This window comes from Sus scrofa, chromosome 9 (genome assembly GCF_054392235.1).
Source record: "Sus scrofa isolate SSC_HxYL_T2T_F1_AM1 chromosome 9, Sscrofa_HxYL_maternal_Yorkshire_Landrace_v2.0, whole genome shotgun sequence".
NCBI classification, from domain to species: Eukaryota; Metazoa; Chordata; class Mammalia; order Artiodactyla; family Suidae; genus Sus; species Sus scrofa.
In genome coordinates, this window is record NC_139391.1 from 111557214 (window position 1) to 111576047 (window position 18834).

General features: G+C 42.0%; 1 long non-coding RNA gene across 2 annotated transcripts in view; it reads right to left on the reverse strand.

Annotated features, from left to right (window-relative positions):
- The window catches only part of LOC146400083 (uncharacterized), a 52217-nt gene extending 34334 nt beyond the window's left edge, over nt 1–17883 (reverse strand). For both annotated transcript variants that reach the window (XR_014816122.1, XR_014816121.1), the window contains exon 1: nt 17357–17883. This is a non-coding gene — a long non-coding RNA (uncharacterized LOC146400083). The remainder of the gene's footprint in view (nt 1–17356) is intronic.
- Nucleotides 17884–18834: the final 951 nt, after the last annotated feature.

The window sequence follows — 18834 nt, forward strand, 5'->3', positions numbered from 1 at the left end:
TTTCTCAAACATAAGAGCTCAAATTCTTCAAATGTTTATCATTGGTGAATGATTTATTACCCTTCCTGGCATTTGCTCTTCTTAGAAGGAAAATGGAGCCAGCAATTTGAGTTAACATAGAATTTGTATAAGCAAGACTTACCATCAGCTCACCTGCAAAGTTCAATAAAGCTCATCACTCGGTTAGTGATCATGCTTTCTAAATTCAATCCTGTTTCTGAAAATTACAAGTGAAAGATGCTGTTGGTTCATAATTAAAAGCTACATTCCTTTTTCCTCAAATTTCCTGGAACTCTCTTAAAATTTTATATTTATCTTAGTGAAATATGTAGCGAAATATGTATTTTGAATTCTTGGAATATTCTGTCTTCAAGTATGTCAACTGACTTGAGAATATTTTGAAGTTACACAGCTCTAAATATAGAAAATGCATAACAGAGTCAAAGGTTTCAGATTAATTGGACTAACTAATCAAAGGACTGGTCTTGTGACAACTAGAATTACTAGGATATAAATGTGTTCAGATTTTTAAAAATCATTTCATGAACTTTCCTGAGATAACGACAAAATATAACATGGACACCTGCATATCTAACATCTAGGAGTTCAAATACTGAAGGGCAACTCTCAAGGTCCATGGTATATATTAACAGATTTTTTTTTTTTTTTTTTTTTTTTGGTAGGGAATCAACTTTGAACCAAAGCCTTGAGGATCACATAAGGAGTTGAGGCATTTAGCTAATGAGTGAGTCTTTCTGCCCCACCATAGCCACATCTCAACAATCCTTTCAGATGTCCATCAAAAGTATTCATTAGTATGTCAGTGTCACTTGTTTGCTGCTTTGCATGTTTAGCAGTGGTCTATATTAAGCTGTTACAAATGGAAAGACCATTTATTCACTTGTGCATCAAAAACCAGTATGAGTTAGTCACTGGGGATTCTCTACTGAACAAAGACAGGCAAAGTCCCTGTTCCCATGGACTTACATTGTACGGTGGAGCTAGAAAGTGAACAAATGAGATAATTACAGATTGTAGTGTGTGATTAAGGAAATATACAAGGTGATAAATCACTAAGTAAATGCAAGAGGACAACCAAACATAGATGGGTCAGGAAAGACTTTCTGGAAAATTAACATCTTAGTCAAGACTTGGAGGAAGAGAATTAGGGTGCCAGCCCTTAGTTAATTATTAGCTGACACTGGAGAAAACTCAATACATATAGAAATAGACAATGCTATTCACCTATTCCAGAGATACTTGAGCATCAAAAGCCATCTATGGGATAAATACATGTCTAAATGACTTTGCATTATGCATCTGCTTTTTGATGAGATATTTCAGTCCTCAAGACAAAACAAAATCACTGCTTGGGCTATAATCTGCCATTTAATTAGCACAATCTACTTAGAACAAAGGGTATTTCTTGTAGCTGTTTTCTGCTATCAACATAATTTTGCCTTAGAGCAAAATTAAATTAAGCATACAAAATTCAATTGTATTTCTATATATTTGCAATAAACAACTTGAAAATGAAATAAAGGAGAAAATTCTACTTATAAAAACATCCAAAAGAATAAAAAACTGAGGAATAAATTTAACAAAAAGTGCAAAACTTATATTCTGAAAAACTACAAAATATTGTTAAAAGAAATTAAAGACTATCTAAATAAATGGAGAAGCATCCATGTCCATGGATCAGAAAATAACATTGTTAAGGTGTCCATACTCCCTAAACTAATCTATAGAATTGAGGCAATCTTCATGAAAATTCCTGCTGGCTTTGTTGTAGAAATTGAAAAGCTAATTCTACTATGGGAATACAAGGGAGCCAGAATAACCAAAACAATTGCAAAAAAGAAAAACCAGGTTGGAAGACTTAACATTTCTCAATTTCAAAACATACTCCAAAGGTACACTAATCAAGACCATGTGGTACTGATGTAAGAATATAGATCAATGGACTACAATTACAGAGTGCAGTTTAAAAATGAGCAAAGGGTCTCAATTGACATTTCTCTAAAGAAACTATGAAATAGTCCATAAGCACACAAAAAGATGCTTAACATCATTAGCCATCAGGGAACTGTAAATCAAACACACACGAAACACCACTTCCTACCCACTGGGATGGGTATAACCAAAAATAATAATGAGTGTTGGTGAGGATATAGAGAAACTGAAATCCTCATACACTACTGGTGGGAATGTAAAAAGGTACAGATGCTTTGGAAAACAGGCTGGTGGTTCCTCAAAATATTAAACACTGAGTTACCGTATGACCTAGCAATTCCATTCTTAGTTATATATCAAAGGAAATGAAAGTTATGTCCACAGAAACACTAGTACAAGATGTTTACAGCAGTATTACTCATAACAGACAAAAATTATAAACAACACAAAATTCCCCAATTGATGAATGGATTAAAAGGTGGTATACACTTGAGTATCATTCAGCTATAAAAAGATTTAAGTCCTGTTATGCCACAGCATGGATGAATCTTGAAAACACTATACTAAGTTTATGTGAAAGAGGCAAGTCACAAAAAGCACATATTGTATGATTTGTATTAAATGTCCAGATTTGGCAAATCTATAGAGACAGGGAGTAGTTTCGTTCTATCCATGTCTGGGGAAGGGTGAGGTAGGAAGAAAATGCAGAGTGATTATTCACGGTTATGAGGTTTCTTTTTGAGGTGATGAAAATGTACTAAAATTGATTGTGATGACTTTACACAACTCTGTTAATGTACTAAAATTATATACTTTGAATGGGTGAATTGTACAGTATATCAATTTTACCTCAATAAAACTTTTATATTGAAAATAAATAAATCAGAGGCAAGACCAGGAAACATCAATGCTCCCATCACTGAACCTTAAGATCAGAAGAGTCAACACTTTATTGCCAATTTATCTATCTTGTTTTTAGGTATATAATTACACTAGATGAAAATCTGTTCTGTTCACTGGCCCTTCAGAGAAGGAGCACCAATCAAGGGCCTCAGTAAATCATTCCAGTTCTCACACCAACCCTGTGAACCAACAAAGTCTTCCCTAAAACCAAACTCATATTAGATTTGGGGCCAAGATTAATCTCACTTGGAGAGAAGGATTAACATGGTAATTACTGTGTTTCCTATTTTTCTGGTGTTTCTCTTTCTTTTCTAGAACTACCACTCTGCTACTAACATAACATACCTCTGCTCAGTTGGTCTTATCTCAGGCTTGGTTCTTTATTGCAAATGTTGAGTAAAAGTCTCGCATCTTAACTTAGGAAGAGTGTGATGCTCTATTGATGAGTAACTTGTTCCCTGCTTTCATTTCTCTCTGTGGTTATTTTTAAAATGAGATGATCTGATCCTATCAATTTCATGGGTTGCTGGATGATAAATGAATCACATACAGAAAAATGAGAAGTATTACCTAATAGCAAGGTCATCATTTAAAGAAATTATATGATATTGATTAGTATTTTACAGCTTTGCCAAACCCAAAAGGTTCTTTTCTTCTTTCACTGGGTGCTTTTAAGTGCCTTGATTTAAGGTTATTAACTTGTCTTTGCTGGATGCCTTGGGCATTTTCATATCAGCAGATGGCACTTTCCATATCAGCAGATTTTAAGATATCTTCAAAAAAATCTGAAACCAGTCACTGAGAGTGTGAGAAAAAGGGCTGAAAAATAAGTTCTCCTGGCAGAGAAGAGCTTGCTAAGAAGATACAAAGGAGAAGAGAAGAATGATGGGTAACAAACAAGAGGCTTTTCTACTGTCATCAAGACAGTGTGGTATTCGTACAAAAAAATACAAAAAAATCAATGGAACAGAATAAAAAGCCTAGAAATAAACCCGAACACCTATGGTCAATTAATCTTCAGCAAAGGAGGGAAGAATATAAAATGTGAAAAAGACAGTCTCTGGTGCTGAGAAAACTGGACAGCTGTATGTCAGTCAATGAAACTAGAACACACCCTCACACCATGCATAAAAAATCAACTCAAAATGGCTTAAAGACTTACACATAAGACAAGACACCATAAAACTCCTAGAAAAGAACATAAGCAAAACATTTTCTGACATAAACTGTACAAATGTTTTCTTAGTTCAGTCTATCAAGGCAATATAAATTAAACAAATAAACCAACGGGACCTAATCGAACTTACAAGCTTTTGCACAGCAAAAAGAACCATAAACAAAACCAAAAGACTACCTATGCAATGGGAGAAAATAGTTGCAAATAATTCAGACGACAAGGGCATAATCTCCAAAATATACAAATAACTCATACAAGTTGAAAACAAAAAACTCGGAGTTCCCCTTGTGCCTCAGGGGTAACGAACCCAACTAGTACCCATGAGGACATGCGTTTGATCCCTGGCTTCACTCCGTGGGTTAAGGATCCGGCATTGCTGTGAGCTGTGGTGTAGGTCACAGACACAGCTTGGATCCTGTGTTGCTGTGGCATAGGCCAGCAGCTGACCCCTAGCCTGGGAACTTCCATGTGCTGCAGGTACAGGCCTTAAAAAAACAAACGAAACTCAATTGAAAAATGGCCAGAGGACATAAATAGACACTTCTACAAAGAAGACATATGGCTGGCCAGTAGGCATATGAAAAGATGCTCAACATCACTAATTATTAGAGAAATGTATATCAATGAGGTACCACCTCACACAAGTCAAAATGGCTATCATTGATAAGTCTACAAAGAACAAATGATGGAGAGGGTGAGGAGAAAAGAGAACCCTTCTACATTGTTGGTGGGAATGTAAATTGGTACAACCACTATGGAAAATAGTATGAAGGTTCCTTAGAAAACTAAATATAAAATTATCACATGCTCTAGCAGTCCCACCCCTGGGAATATATCCAGACAAAACTATAATTCAGAAAGATATTTACACCCCTATGTTCACTGCAGCACTATCACAATAGCCAATTCATGGAAACAACCTAAATGTCCATTGACAGATGAATGGATTAAGAAGATGTGGTACATATATACAAAGGAATACTACTCTGCTATAAAAAGAACAAAACAATGCCATTCACAGCAATATGGATGCAACCAGAGAGTCTCATATGAAGTGAAGTCAGAAGGATAGGAGTTGTCATCATGGCTCAGCAGCAACAAACCCAACTGGGATCCGTGAGAATGCAGGTTCAATCCCTGACCTCACTCACTGGGTTAAGGATCTGGCATTGCCATGAGCTGTGGTGTAGGCCAGCAGCTACAGCTCTGATTTGACCCCTAACCTGGAACTTTCACATGCCTAGGGGGTGGCCATAAATAGACCAAAAAAAAAAAAAAAAGAGAGAGAGAGAAGAAAGAAAGAAAAAGGCAAATACCATTTGATGTCACTTATACATGGAATCTAAAATATGGTACAAACAAACCTACCTATAAAACAGAAACAGGAGTTCCCGTCGTGGCATGGTGGTTAACAAATCCGACTAGGAACCATGAGGTTACGGGTTCGATCCATGCCCTTGCTCAGTGGGTTAACAATCCGGCACTGCCGTGAGCTGTGGTGTAGGTCGCAAACATGGCTCGGATCTGGCATTGCTGTGGCTGTGGCGTAGGCAGGCAGCTACAGCTCCGATTAGACCCCTAGCCTGGGAATCTCCATATGCTGTGGGAGCGGCCCAAGAAATGGCAAAAAGACAAAAAAAAAAAAAAAAAAAAAAAAAAAACAGAGGCAGACTCAGATGTATAGAGAGAAAAGATGTGGTTCCCGAGGGAGTGGGATGGAAGGGGAGTTTGGGGTTAGTAGATGCAAACTACTACATTTTGAATGGATAAGCAATGAGGTCCTACTGTACAGCACAGGCAACTACATCCAATCCTCTTAGGTTAGACCATGATGGAAGATCATATAAGAAAAAGAAAGTATATATATTATGACTGGGTCACTTTGCTGTACAGCAGAAATTGGCACAGCATTGCAAATCAACTATAGTTTAATTTAAAAAAATTTAAACAGAAAACTAACACGAGGCTTTTAATTTGGAGTTCTATCAGCTTTCTTTCTACCCAGCATATTTAAATGGTTGCCTACCCTCAGATTATATTTTATATTGACTGTCTTCAAAGCTGTCCTCAAGTCTTGGACAAAAGTTCAATATTGGATTGTGGAATAATTATAACTCATTGTAATGCAATCAGAGTTGACACACTGATAACCTTTTCCCCAGACTGTGTTGCGTTTAACTTGTGCTCTTCTCAGAGTCTTGGGCTGATGGGATTCTTGTTTCCTTAAAATTGTTAAACTTTCGTCCTAAATGAAATTCCATTCCAGCCCAATGATTTCTGAATGCTTTACGTTGCTGTGAGGGTGAAGAAGATGACTTAGACACAAGTCTCAAGGATCTTAGGGTCTAAAGAAGGGACAAAAGGCACAAATAACAAAGTGATACAAGGCGGCGCCTGACAAGCGTTAAGCCATCAGCCTCGGTACTAACTGATCATTTCCTAAAGCTTTCCTTCTGTGTTTAATTCCAGTATTTAAGAATTTGAATAAAATGCAAATATTAAACAATCATCCCAATATGAGGTCTTTTACACACTCTTATATGTCATTTTCCCCAGTTTGCTGTCCTGGTAGAATCAACACTCAAATCCTGTCCTGCTCTAGAACTTAGCTCTCTTTTCAGAGGGAGATTTACATTCTCTAAAAAAAAGAACCATGACAAGCCAGAAAAGCAGCGGAAGCTTTCAAAAGTAAGCCAGAGACTCTAGTGGAAAACTATTTCATTCTCCATGATCTTAAAAGATCCAGATGTCTTTATATTTCCTCAACAGTTAGATCTTTCTTTAGCTAGCTCTCCTACAAAAACACAGGTAGTACTAACAGCTTAAAATCTGCCAATGGTATGCATAAATATTTGAGACTTTTGCAAATGCCAAACTCCAACTCCCTTTTCCACAACGCAGAATTAATGCAGTGTTCTCGCAAAGCAAACAATGAGATTTCTCTCTGGCAGAGCTACAGAAAATTTTTTTTTCTTTTGGAAGATGGTTATAAAGACTCTTAATCCCCTGGATGTGAATGCCGTCTCTTTGCAGCATATGTCACATCCATTATGTTTTCTCATTTTCCTCTAACGCTTCAGTTACTAATGCTGCCACTTACTATCACACCCACCATTAAACCTGAAAGTTGAGTCTTTGATAAACCAGATAAAACTCACTGATAAGTTTGACTGCCCAGAGGATTTAGCGAACCTCTTAAATATTTCCTAGTTGCACTGATACAGTAAAAATCCCTGATCCCATATGAACTCACCTATGTCTCTTATGGCAGGTGGATTCTGCTCCCAAGAAATGCTACTGAAGTTTATTCCCTCATATTCAAAATCCCGATGTAAACATGTTTTTTCCCCCCCAAGAGCAGACAATAAAAAATAAAAAAAAAAAACAGAAAAAAAAAACAAGCCAACAAAAAGAGAAAGCACTGCCCACATGATATAACTCAGAGGATGTCCCAAATATATCAGCTGTGATGCCTGTCCCTGAAGAGTCCAAGCTAGGGAGCTCTACTTTGCTCTAAGAGACCACAATCTCACCTGAAGACAGTTGAATATGAAGGTCCATAGCTCAGCTAGTGACATGTGAGGTATCCTGGCATGGAAAGTTGATGAATCCTGGAGTCCCCATCATGGCTCAGTGGAAACAAATCTGACTAGTACCCATGAGGATGCAGGTTCGATCCCTGGCTTCATTCAGCAGGTTAAGGATCCAGCGTTGCCGTGAGCTGTGGTGTAGATTGCAGGCACAGTTTGGATCTGGCTTTGCTGTGGCTGTGGCAGAGGCTGGCAGCTTCATCTCTGATTTAGCCCTTAGCCTGGGAACCTCCATATGCCTCGGGTGCAGCCCTAAAAAAGAAAGAAAGAAAGTTGATGAATCCTTGTCTTGAAATTTTAAGCTAAGGAATTTTAAGAAAATAAAGGCATGAGGACCTCATTTTCTTGGTTTCTCAGGTCCAAATGGGAATGGTAATTAAAGTATTTACGACACAGCAGAAATTAATCAGTAATAGTAAAGCATTTGGAACAAGATCTGGCCCTTAATGAGTATGCAAAAAATTCACTGTCATCATCCTCGGAGTTTGGGGGTTAGTAGATGTAAACTCTCACATTTAGAATGGATAAGCAATGAGGTATAGCACAAGGAACTATATCCAGTATCTTGCGATAGAACATGATGGAAGATAACAGGAGAAAAAGAATATATATTATATATATATGACTGGGTCACTTTGCTGTATAGCAGAAATTGACACTACATTGTAAGTCAACTATACATTAATTTAAATTTTTTAAAAATAAATATACTTTATAAATGGAAAAAAAGAAATTTCATATTGCAGAAACTATACTCTGCCACCACTTGAATTTGTTAGCATCTTTAAAATAAACTCTATCCCTGGACAAAAAAAAAAAAAAAGGCATCATCAACATCATTTTGAATAGTTGCCTTCTGTTCAAAACACTTCCATGAGAATGTATATGTAATAATGTAAGTGTAATAAGCTGAAAAATGAAAGGAATGAGAGATGACTAGCCCTCCCAGATATGAAAATTAAAAATAAAGCCACTTTAAGTAAGATGATATGGGATTTTTGGGGGGGTTTTTTATGCTTTTTAGGGCTGCACCTACAGCACATGGAAGTTCTCAGGTTAGGGGTCGAATTGGAGATTCAGGTGCCGGCCATAGCCACAGCAACGTGGGATCCGAGCTGCATCTGTGATCTACCCTGCAGCTCATGGCGACCCCTGATTCTTAATCTACTGAGCAAGGCCAGAGATCAAACCCGCATCTTCACGGATCCTAGTCAAGTTCATTAACCGCTGAGCCACGAAAGGAACTCCAGATTCATGTAGAAAGAGGCATATATAAATTGTTCTTGAAATTGACCAAAATATATATGGAAAGTCCATGTATGATAAAGATGGCATTTCAAATTAATAAAGAAAAAATATTATTAAATATTAATAAGCATTTTTGGAAGAAGTTGGTATTTGGAAAAAATAATATAAGATCTCCAACTCACCTCTTATATCAAAATAAACTCTAGATGGGTCAAAGATTTAAATATAAAAAATTAAATAGAAGAAAATATGCATGAACATTTTTATAATATTTAGGGTTGAAAACAGAAAAATGGACAAAGGGCATACAAATGACTAATAAATATAGGGGAAATATTTAGTTTCTTCATAATGCAGTATACGTAAACTTGGTTTCTTTTTAAGGCACCTGCAGCAACATGGAAGTTCCCAGGCTAGGGGTCGAATCAGAGCTGCAGCTGAGGCCTATGCCACAGCCAGAGCAATAGCAGGTCCCAGCCACATCTGGAACCTAAGCCACAGCTTGAGGCAATGCCAGATCCTGAATCCACGGAGTGAGGCCAGGATGGAACCTCCATCCTCACAGACACTAATGCTGGGTGCTTAACCCACTGAGCCACAAAGTGAACTCCATAAATGTAAATTTCAAACAAAATTAAATATCCATGTAAAACTGTCAAATCACCTAAAACTTCATTTATAACAATCAGTGTTATTAAAGATGTGGGAGAAACAATTTGATTTGCTGCCAGCCAGGGCACGGATTGGTGTGGTGGTTTTAAAGCCAATTTGATCATATATTTTCAAGGAGGAATGTACATTCCCTTTTACACAGCAATTCTACTTCCACCTACTTGGACAAAAATGCAAGTGTATGTTCATTACATACATAAAGAACATAAAGATGTTCATTACAACAGTATTCATGAGAACAAAATCCTGCAAACAGTCTCAATGCCTGTTAATGAGGCACTGGTTAAATAAATTCCATGCGCCAGAACACCATACAGTCCTTAATAAAATCAAGGGTAGATGTACATATTGCATGTACTGACATGGAAAATGCCCAAGATGTATTTTTAGTGGAAAACAAAAACCGAAAGGACAGAAGACAATGTTTAATATGAATCCTCTTAAGCATTTCAAAATCAATCTAAATATGCTTGATATGTTCCATTTGTATTCGTATGTGCATAAGATACGCATGTGTTAAAATACAGGAATGAGGAATTCCTTTTTGGCTCCGAAGGTTAGGGATTTTGCGTTGTCACTGCTGTGATGCAGGTTCGATACTTGGCCTGGGAACTTCCAGATGACAGAGGTGTGGCCAAAAAAAAAAAAATGAATGAGGCATATTATGCATATAAGTAGTAGTAGTAACCCACTGAGCCACAGAGGGAACTCCATAAATGGTAGTACTAGTAGCAGTACTAGCAGCAGTCTATGTGTGTGGTGGTGGCACACACTTTGAGAGTGTCTGTTAGTATACCCCCAACTGCTCACCTCTGGGGAGTGGGATGGTGGGATAGGAAGGCCGGCCATCAAGAAGAAAATCAAGAACTTTAATTTATTACGCTTATATTACACATTTTTGTGCTGTTGGAATATTTTAATAATGAATGTATATTATTTCTTTTATTATTTTTGACACCCACAGCACGTATCATTTCCCTGGCCAGGTATTGAACCCGTGCCACAGCAGTGACAATGAGCCACAGCAGTAACTGCTAGGGCACAGAGGAAACTCCCATTTTTATAATTTTAAAAACTCAAGGAAATTACTTTTTTGTTTTGTTAGAGGCCACACCCATGGCATATGGAGGTTCCCAGGCTAGGGGCTGAATCAGAGCCACAGCTGCCAGCCTACACCACAGCCACAGCAATGCCAGATCCGAGCCGCATCTGCAACCTACACCACGGCTCATGGCAATAGCAGATCCTTAACCCACTGAGCGAGGCCAGGAATCGAATCTGTGTTCTCATGGATACTAGTCAGATTCATTTACACTGAGCCATGATAGGAACTCCAGAAATTACTTTTTTAAAATCTTGCTATGGCCCCTTGTGGCTAAAAAAATAAAGCCCAAGCTCCTTAGCCCAACACAGGGGCTGTCATGATTTCTTTCTTATCCTCCCCTCCCTTTCAGCCTGGCCTCCCATCCTCAGAATGGTTTTGCCCTTCCTCTTTTTCCTCCCCTCATTCCCTTGGTGATAATTCCCTATCTGCTCTCAGATCTGCCCTTCTCCGTTTGCGCTGTATTACAGGAAACTACATTTCCTGAGCTCCCTTGCCCTTCAGCTTCCGGGTGGATTGGCCAGCGACAGCCCTAGCAGGACACTGGAGGCAGGAGTTGGGAAGAAGCCAGGCTATTTCTCCCTCTCTCTTAGCTTCAGATCACCATCTGACTGTATCCCAGCCACCACGGGACAGAGATCCATGGACCCAGCACCCATAGGCAGGTCTACTCTGACTGCTGCTCCCACAAGATGGTCCGAGATCCCAGGCTCCAGTAACACCACTCTCTGTCCCTCTAGCCCAAGAGGAGGTAGCAGCTTCCTACTGTGGCTAAGCACCCCATCTGTTTGATTTCTTAGCCCCTCCATTGGCCTGTAACCAATTCTCTGCAGTAAATTTCCTCCTTTTGAGAAACCTAAAGTGCTCTGGGTTTTCTGGACTGAGAACGATGCACTCTTTCCTCTTCCCATAGTAATAAAAAACGAATCAGCAGCTCAACCTTACTGCAGTAAGCACAGCAAATACTCCAGTACGTCTGAGCTCTTGTTCAAGTTGTTTTCTCAGCCAGGAATGCCATTCTTTCCCTTGTCTTTCATTCTAAAACTAAGCTTAGCTCAAATCCTATCTTCTCCAGGAATACTCCTCTAGGTCTCACACATATCTACCCCCAGCCTACATTCCAAATGCATCTAGAAAGCAAATGGATTATCCTAGTGCACCTTGTGTAGAGGACTGACTAAAATACTCTAATGACAGGCAACATCTTAGGCCAATCAGCTAACACCTTACTGGCCAGCGGGTTATCTTTTTTTTTTTTTTTTTTTCTATTTTGAAAAGCTGAGAAAGAGTCATCTCATCATAGAGCCTTCCCTAACCACCCAATTAATAATGCATCCTTTTCTGGGTAAGCACAGTTGCCCGTAAATTCCTAAGTCCTTTGTTTTGTTTTATTTTTTAATGAGCTCACTTTTGCATTTAGGTGTTTGGGGGTTTTTTGGTTGTTTTGTGTGTGTGTGGCGGAGTGGCGGGGTGGCGGGGGTTGGTTGTGCCTGCGGCACACAGACGTTCCCTGGCCAGAGATGGAACCCATGCCACTGCAGTGACCCCAACTATGACAATACCAGATCCTTAACTGCTAGGCTACCAAGGAACTCCTTAAATGTCTTTAATACCCCTTTTCTCTTCACTTTGGTAATAAACAGCTCCACATTCTTTCTCAAGTTCTGTGAAGGGTCTTCTTAAAGGTAGTACCAGCCAAAGTGCAGTCACGGGTGTCCTGTCCCGGGTGTCCTGTCCCGGCATGTAGATGCATTTGCAGAAACCAACCCCCAGGGGTCAGAATTAACAAACCAGAAGTGGACTTAGGAGATTGGTCATCAGCTCAAGAACCCTCGACCATTTCTCTGGAGAGTAACCTCTCATGTGCTGTGAGAGAACTGGGGTTCTGCCCAAATAATTTTTGACTCCTCTTTACCTGATGAATTGGGAGTAGGTCTGCATGACAGAGAAGACGATGTCAAAATCATGGTGAGGAAGCTAATGAATCTTTTGTATATTGCACAAAAATGTTCCCGGCTTGACAATTTTGATGACAATTTTAAGTCTTTCCTAATCCTCTAGCAAGGAAGCATGTTCTTTTCTGATTTTCCAATTTAGACCAAAGGGGCCCTATAGTCACACTGATAGACTTCTTCCTTCTGGTTACAAAACCACAATATGTACCCTGTTAGGAAAAAAGTTACATTTTGTATATAGATTTATTTAAATGATACTTGACCAACACTCTTCAGAAAACCTTTTTTCCAGATGCACAGTTGTATCTGACCTCAGTGTATAGAGTGTGGCAAAGGCTAACAGTTGAGAAATGCTTAAACTTTCAAATATTTATGGTTTTAAAATTTCAGTTTAACACTTGCTACCTCTAGGTGGATATTCCTATTAGAAGGAGAGTTGCTTCTTCAGATTAGAGTGGAAAACTACTCCCTTAGGAGGAAACCAAAGTCCCAGAGTTCCCTGTGTCCCAGCTGACTTCACTTTTGCCCCACGGAAGGACAAAGAACAGCAACAACCAGGCCTGCGGCACCAATACTAACCCAACTCTGACCCAAGTTCCAGCAATTGCACATTGTCAACATGGGAAACCCCTCTCGTCATCTACCCTTTCTCCATTCTGCTCCTCGAATCCAATTTCCCACCATTCTCCTCCTTCTGAAGACTTAACGTCAGCTGTCATTCCTTATTTGATGGTAAACAAAACTTTTATTATTTTTAACCTACTGCAAGATGTTCCCCGCCCTCTCTGTCCTCCACTTTCTAGCTAGGAGCAAACTCCACTCTCACCGAGGCCCGCACTCTTCCGCACTCATCTGGGATAGAAGCCATGCTGTATTTTCAAGCTCTGCTTCTGTGCAGACATCTACCTTTTCCACTTCCAAATCATGAATACTGCCTTTAGTCCCTCATTGTCATTCTCACCTCTCACCTCATGATACACTCACCTCAAACTCAGCCAAGTGCATCGCCACGTCTTTCTGAAGCATTTTGTGAAAGACCATCCATAAGCTACCTTAGTCTCAGGATACCTTGACCCCTTGAAACCACACTTTGAGTTTAATTACCCCGTCGACTTGTTGTTTAAGCCACCCAGGGTCAACTTGGACTCTGTATTTGAACTTTTATACTCTACTCTAAAACAATGGGTTCTCCTATGCAAAATTCAGATGCATGGTTTTAAGGCCAAAACCTGACGTCAGATGACCCTTGATGACCTACCCTGTCATCCTCTGACACCTCCTCTGAAAAATGGGCATGACAAGTCCTGCTCTGCCAGTATCACACCATTGCTACAATGATCAAATGCAAACCTGGGAGCACCAGGAAGTGTAAGCATCATGTGATGAGGGCCCTGGCCATCTCTTGAGCCCAGAGGGGAGCTGCACATTATGAATGTTGGCTCCTTGCTTCCTTTTTTAACCAGAACAAGTGGTTATAATATTTCCTAACTGAAATAATTAAATGGGGAAAATCCAGAAGGAGCAGGAAAATTTCAGGCAACCCATTCCAAGAAAGACTTAAGTCAGTCCAGGAGGGAACCTTGGAAGACCTGAGCCAGAGAAAGGGCAAGTAAAACAAATAGGCAGTTTAAAGAAGAAAAAGAGCCAAAAAGCTGAAAGAACGCTGGCTTCTTTTTCCAAAGCAACAGTCTGTCCCACAAGCAAAGGCCCCTTCCGAGGGGAAGCATTGTCTCTGGCTGTGAGAGTTGCTGAGAGGGCAAGAAAGAAGATCACGTCTGACTTCATATTGGATCCATTTCTTTTATTTTAACTTATATATTCTATTGCTTTTGCTACAAGTTACTCACTAAAGGGATGCTGCCTTTAGCTTCAAGTACACATCCTGGCCCATCTCCAGGAATCCTGCTTCCCCAGCCTGGGTGTTAAGCTAAAATACCTTTGTTTAGCATGTGGAAAATATCCTGACCAGGCCCACCTGTGAATAGCTGCAGGAAAGAAAAAATTAGCACATCCCCTCTGGGGTCTGGCCAGAACCAAGGAATATTCACAACTTAGCGTCTTTTTTACTTTACTTCTTCACCTCCCCTCTTGGTTTTGGTGTGTTTCTGTTTCGTTTGTCTGCTTGTTTGTTTTCTGTTTGGCGGTGCCTAAGCCACCTAGAAGTTCCTGGGCCAGGGATTAAACCCGTGCCACAGCAGGGACCCAAGCCACTGCAATGGCAATACTCGATGTGCAATTCCCATTGTGGTGCAGCAGAAACAAATCCAGGAGTTCCCATCATGGCACAGTGGAAACCAATCCGACTAGGAACCATGAGGTTGAGGGTTCGATCCCTGACCTCACTCAGTGGGTTAAGGATCTGGCATTGCCGTGGCTCTGGCATAGGCCGGCAGCAACAGCTCCCATTAGACCCCTAGCCTGGGAATCTATGCCATGGGAGCAGCCCTAAAAAGGACAAAAGATTTAAAAAAAGAGAAAGAGAGAAAGAGAGAAAGAGAGAGAGAAAGAAAGAAAGAAAGAAAGAAAGAGAAAAAAAGAAAGAAATCTGACTAGGAACCATTAGGTTGAAGGTTTGATCCCTGGCCTCACTCAGTGGGTTAAGGATCCCGCTCTGCTGTGAGCTAGTGGTGTAGGTCTCAGACACAGCTTGGATCTGGTGTTACTGTGGCCGTGGTGTAGGCCTGCAGCTGTAGCTCCAATTAGACCCCTAGCCTGGGAAACTCCATATGCCTCGAGAGCAGCCCTTAAAAGCAAAGAAAAAGACAACACTGGATTCTTAACCTGCTGTGCCACAAGACAACTCCTCCCCTTCTTTGTTTTATAAAAGCAACTACTGGTCAAGTCCAGGTTCAATGGTTCTTTGGGACACCAGTCCACCATCTTCTCTGTCTGCTGGCTTTGCAAATAAAGTCACTCTTGTTTGCCCCCACAACTCATCTAGATTTGTTAGCCCACTGTGCATCAAGCAGTAGGAGCTTGGTAACAAGGGGAGGAAAATGTGTGATGCCTAAAAGGAGACAAATCACTTGCACTGAGCGTGGGTAAAAATGAAAGGAACAACACAGAGAAGAAGGGGAACAGCTTGAACTTGGACTAAAGTAAATTCCGTCAAACATGATTAAATACACACACAATGCCTGGAGCAAAAGCAGAAGTTCAAGTTCATCATCGGCCGAAACCCAGTTTCTCACCAGAGGAGACAAGACACAAAAGTGCTCAAGCTGAGCGCTTGCCCAGCAGGCAGGGATAAAAGGATGCCGCACTGGAGGGCCTGGCAGCATCTCAAACAGGGTCAGGCCACATCCCAGTACTGGAGACACAACATGGCAAAGTGAGCAGGACAGACAACTGCAAGTCAGCACACGCGTGGTCCACAGCCAGCTCTACGCCTTCCAAGTCTAGACTCTGCGATAATTCATTTCCCATTTCAGGGCTCCAGTTTTCTCCTCTATAAAATGGGTTGATATTGTAAATCAACTATACAATTTTTTTTAAATTTTGATAAGAAATGAATGAGTTGATAAAACTGACTCAAGGAGTTCCCAGTTGTGGCACAACAGGATCGATGGTATCTCTGCAGCAGCAGAGACATGGGTTCAATCACCAGCCTGGTGCAGCCGGTTAAGGATCTCACATTGCTGCAGCTGTCGCATGGGTCCCAACTCCAGCTCGGGTTCCATCCCTGGCCAGGGAATTCCATATGCCATAGGAGGGGCCAAAAAAGAAACAAAAACAAAAACAAACAAAAAGAACTGGCTCAACCTGCCTTCCAGGATCGTTGTGAGAATTAAGAGAGTTAGAGGAGGAAGCATCTCCTAAGTGGAAAGGAAATCACACACAAGCAATGATAGAAGCATTTCTGCAGAGCCTCATCGCCTCCCTGGGACAGGAGCACAGAGCTTGGATCTGAGCTCTTGGTGGGCCTCCGGGATGTTCATTCTAAGCAGACCACTTGCTCTCAGGCGAACTTGAGCCGTGGCACAGCTGTGGTGACCGTGATGGCTTCGGGAATGCTGCCCAGGGCTCTCTTTTCTCTCCTCCTCTCTTTCCTCAGAGCCCTGCCCAGCAACAGCAAACTACAAGCCGTCCAGACTCCTGCATGCCCCACCACTTCCTCCTACTCAAATGCCTCCTCTCCCTGCTTCTTCCCCATAAAGGGAATTACTCAAGAAAAACAGGCCTGCTGTAGGGGCCGCCACCCCCATCACCTGCCTCGACCTTTGACACAACAAAAACAAAATGATGCCCCTTTCTCCTGCCAGTGGCAGGGTGGGGAGAGGAGGTGGGAGCACGAAGGTGATGGGACATGTTGCCTGGGACAGGGAGAGCAGTGGGGATTTCCTGGGCTGGGCTAACACCCCCAGGACAGAGGAAACATTAGGGGCCCTCTGAGGAAGCTGGGGTGTTATATAGGGTCACAGAGGAAGCTACAGTCCAGGCTTCATTTCCTCTCCATGCGTCTCAGCTGCAGCCTTTGGCACCACATTGCCACCTGGGCCACCCTGGGAGGGCTCTCCCCAGCCCTTGGCTCCCTGGGCCCCAATGCACTGGCCCTACTCCCTTGCTGGCTTCACTTTTTCCTGGCCATCTGTTCTCCCATCGTTTGAACCCCCCAAAAGAACCAAGGACCCCAAGGAATCCAGTCACCACGGCTCACTGTGCTTTTTGTCCCTTTGTTAGGAAAACAAAAAACAAAAAACAAACCTCTGTCCCCCCATCCAGTTTGGCAGCCCCATGTTGACCAGGGTTTACTCACCGACAGGTTTGCTCCTGACTCCTTGGTGTCAGTCCCACAACTTCAGCAACAGAGATGAGTTCAGATCCCCTGGCGAGATGCTAAACGCTCCTGAGGAAAAGGGGGCTTGGAGGCTCCGCCACGATAAGCGGATGAACATTTTTATCGCACTTCGCAATTTACAGTGTCCTTCCGTGACTACATTATTTTATCGGAGCTTCACAACAGCCGCATAAGGGAGGTTGCTCGGATTTAAAATGTGGAGTTAAAAGGTCAAATAATTTGTCCATCAATCGAAACTGATGAGAGACGGTCCTGGCGCCTAAGCCCGCTTGTTGAGACTACTTCCCCTACCCAAATACTGGAACCCATGAGGATGGCTCTGGGCAGGCGAGACCCTCCTGCCCTGGGAAAAGCAGTCTGTAGCCTCGGAGCCAGGGGAGCAGGAACAGCGGCCACCAGAGCGAAAAAGAAGTCCTATGAACGCCTCCAAGGAAGGCCCGCTGGGTCCGAGAGCCCCCTGCTCCTGAAGCCCATGTCCCCTCCATGAACAGAAGACTGCATCTTGCTGCCTGTAAGCGGTTTCCTTGGAGGTGAGGGAGGAGCATCGCCAACTCCACGCCCCCAGCGTGAGGCACGCGAGAACCACCTGGAGACCTCATTAGGCATGCGCATTGCCTGCACCGCCTGGGCTTTCCGTCTCCTCAGGTGATTCTGCTGCCTTGGGATGATGCAGACCTAGACTGGCGGCTCCAGGTGACCAGAATGAATGAGACAGACCTGGGTTGATAAGGAGCATGGGTCACAAAAGAGGGGTATTCTGAAACTGAACAGCGGCGCTGTCACCTTTTCTCTTTTCTCCACTCTTTCCCCAAACCATTCCCTTTTAACTTGCATTTCTGAGTCCTTCAGTTATATATAGTTTGTTCAAGGCTCTAACCGTTTGCCAAACGCCACTGCCCAGCCTGGAGTCTCAGTGCCCAAGAAGTGTCTCCCATCTATTCTGACAAAGGTCCTCCGGTTCCAAAGCATCACTCCCTGATGGAGAGACGTGGCAAGGGGAGGGGTGACTGGCCAGGCCAAGGACCCGCAGCATGAGATGAGGAAGTGTCTGCACCAGGATACCAGCTCAGCACTTCCGGCCGGAGACCGAGCAGCCTTCTAGAGTCACTTCCACTCATTCATTCATTAGCTTTCCTTTCAAGTGCTTATCTAATGAACTCTCTGAGCCAAGCATCTCCCAGACACCCAGTGCTTCCTGCCTCCCTGGGATTAAGCCAGTAGCCCCTTAATCCAGCACCACAGTCAGAAGCACCCCAGAACCTAGGACACAGCTTAATCATAACTCCGACTCCCACTCCCACTCCCCAGAGGCCCATGCCCAGACCTGGTCACAGGGGCAGGAAGACCAGATGGGGTCTTATTTAATGTGGGAACAGCGTTCTCTAGGCAGCATATGCAATACAGAGGGAGAGGGTAGACTTCCCCATAACCTGCTT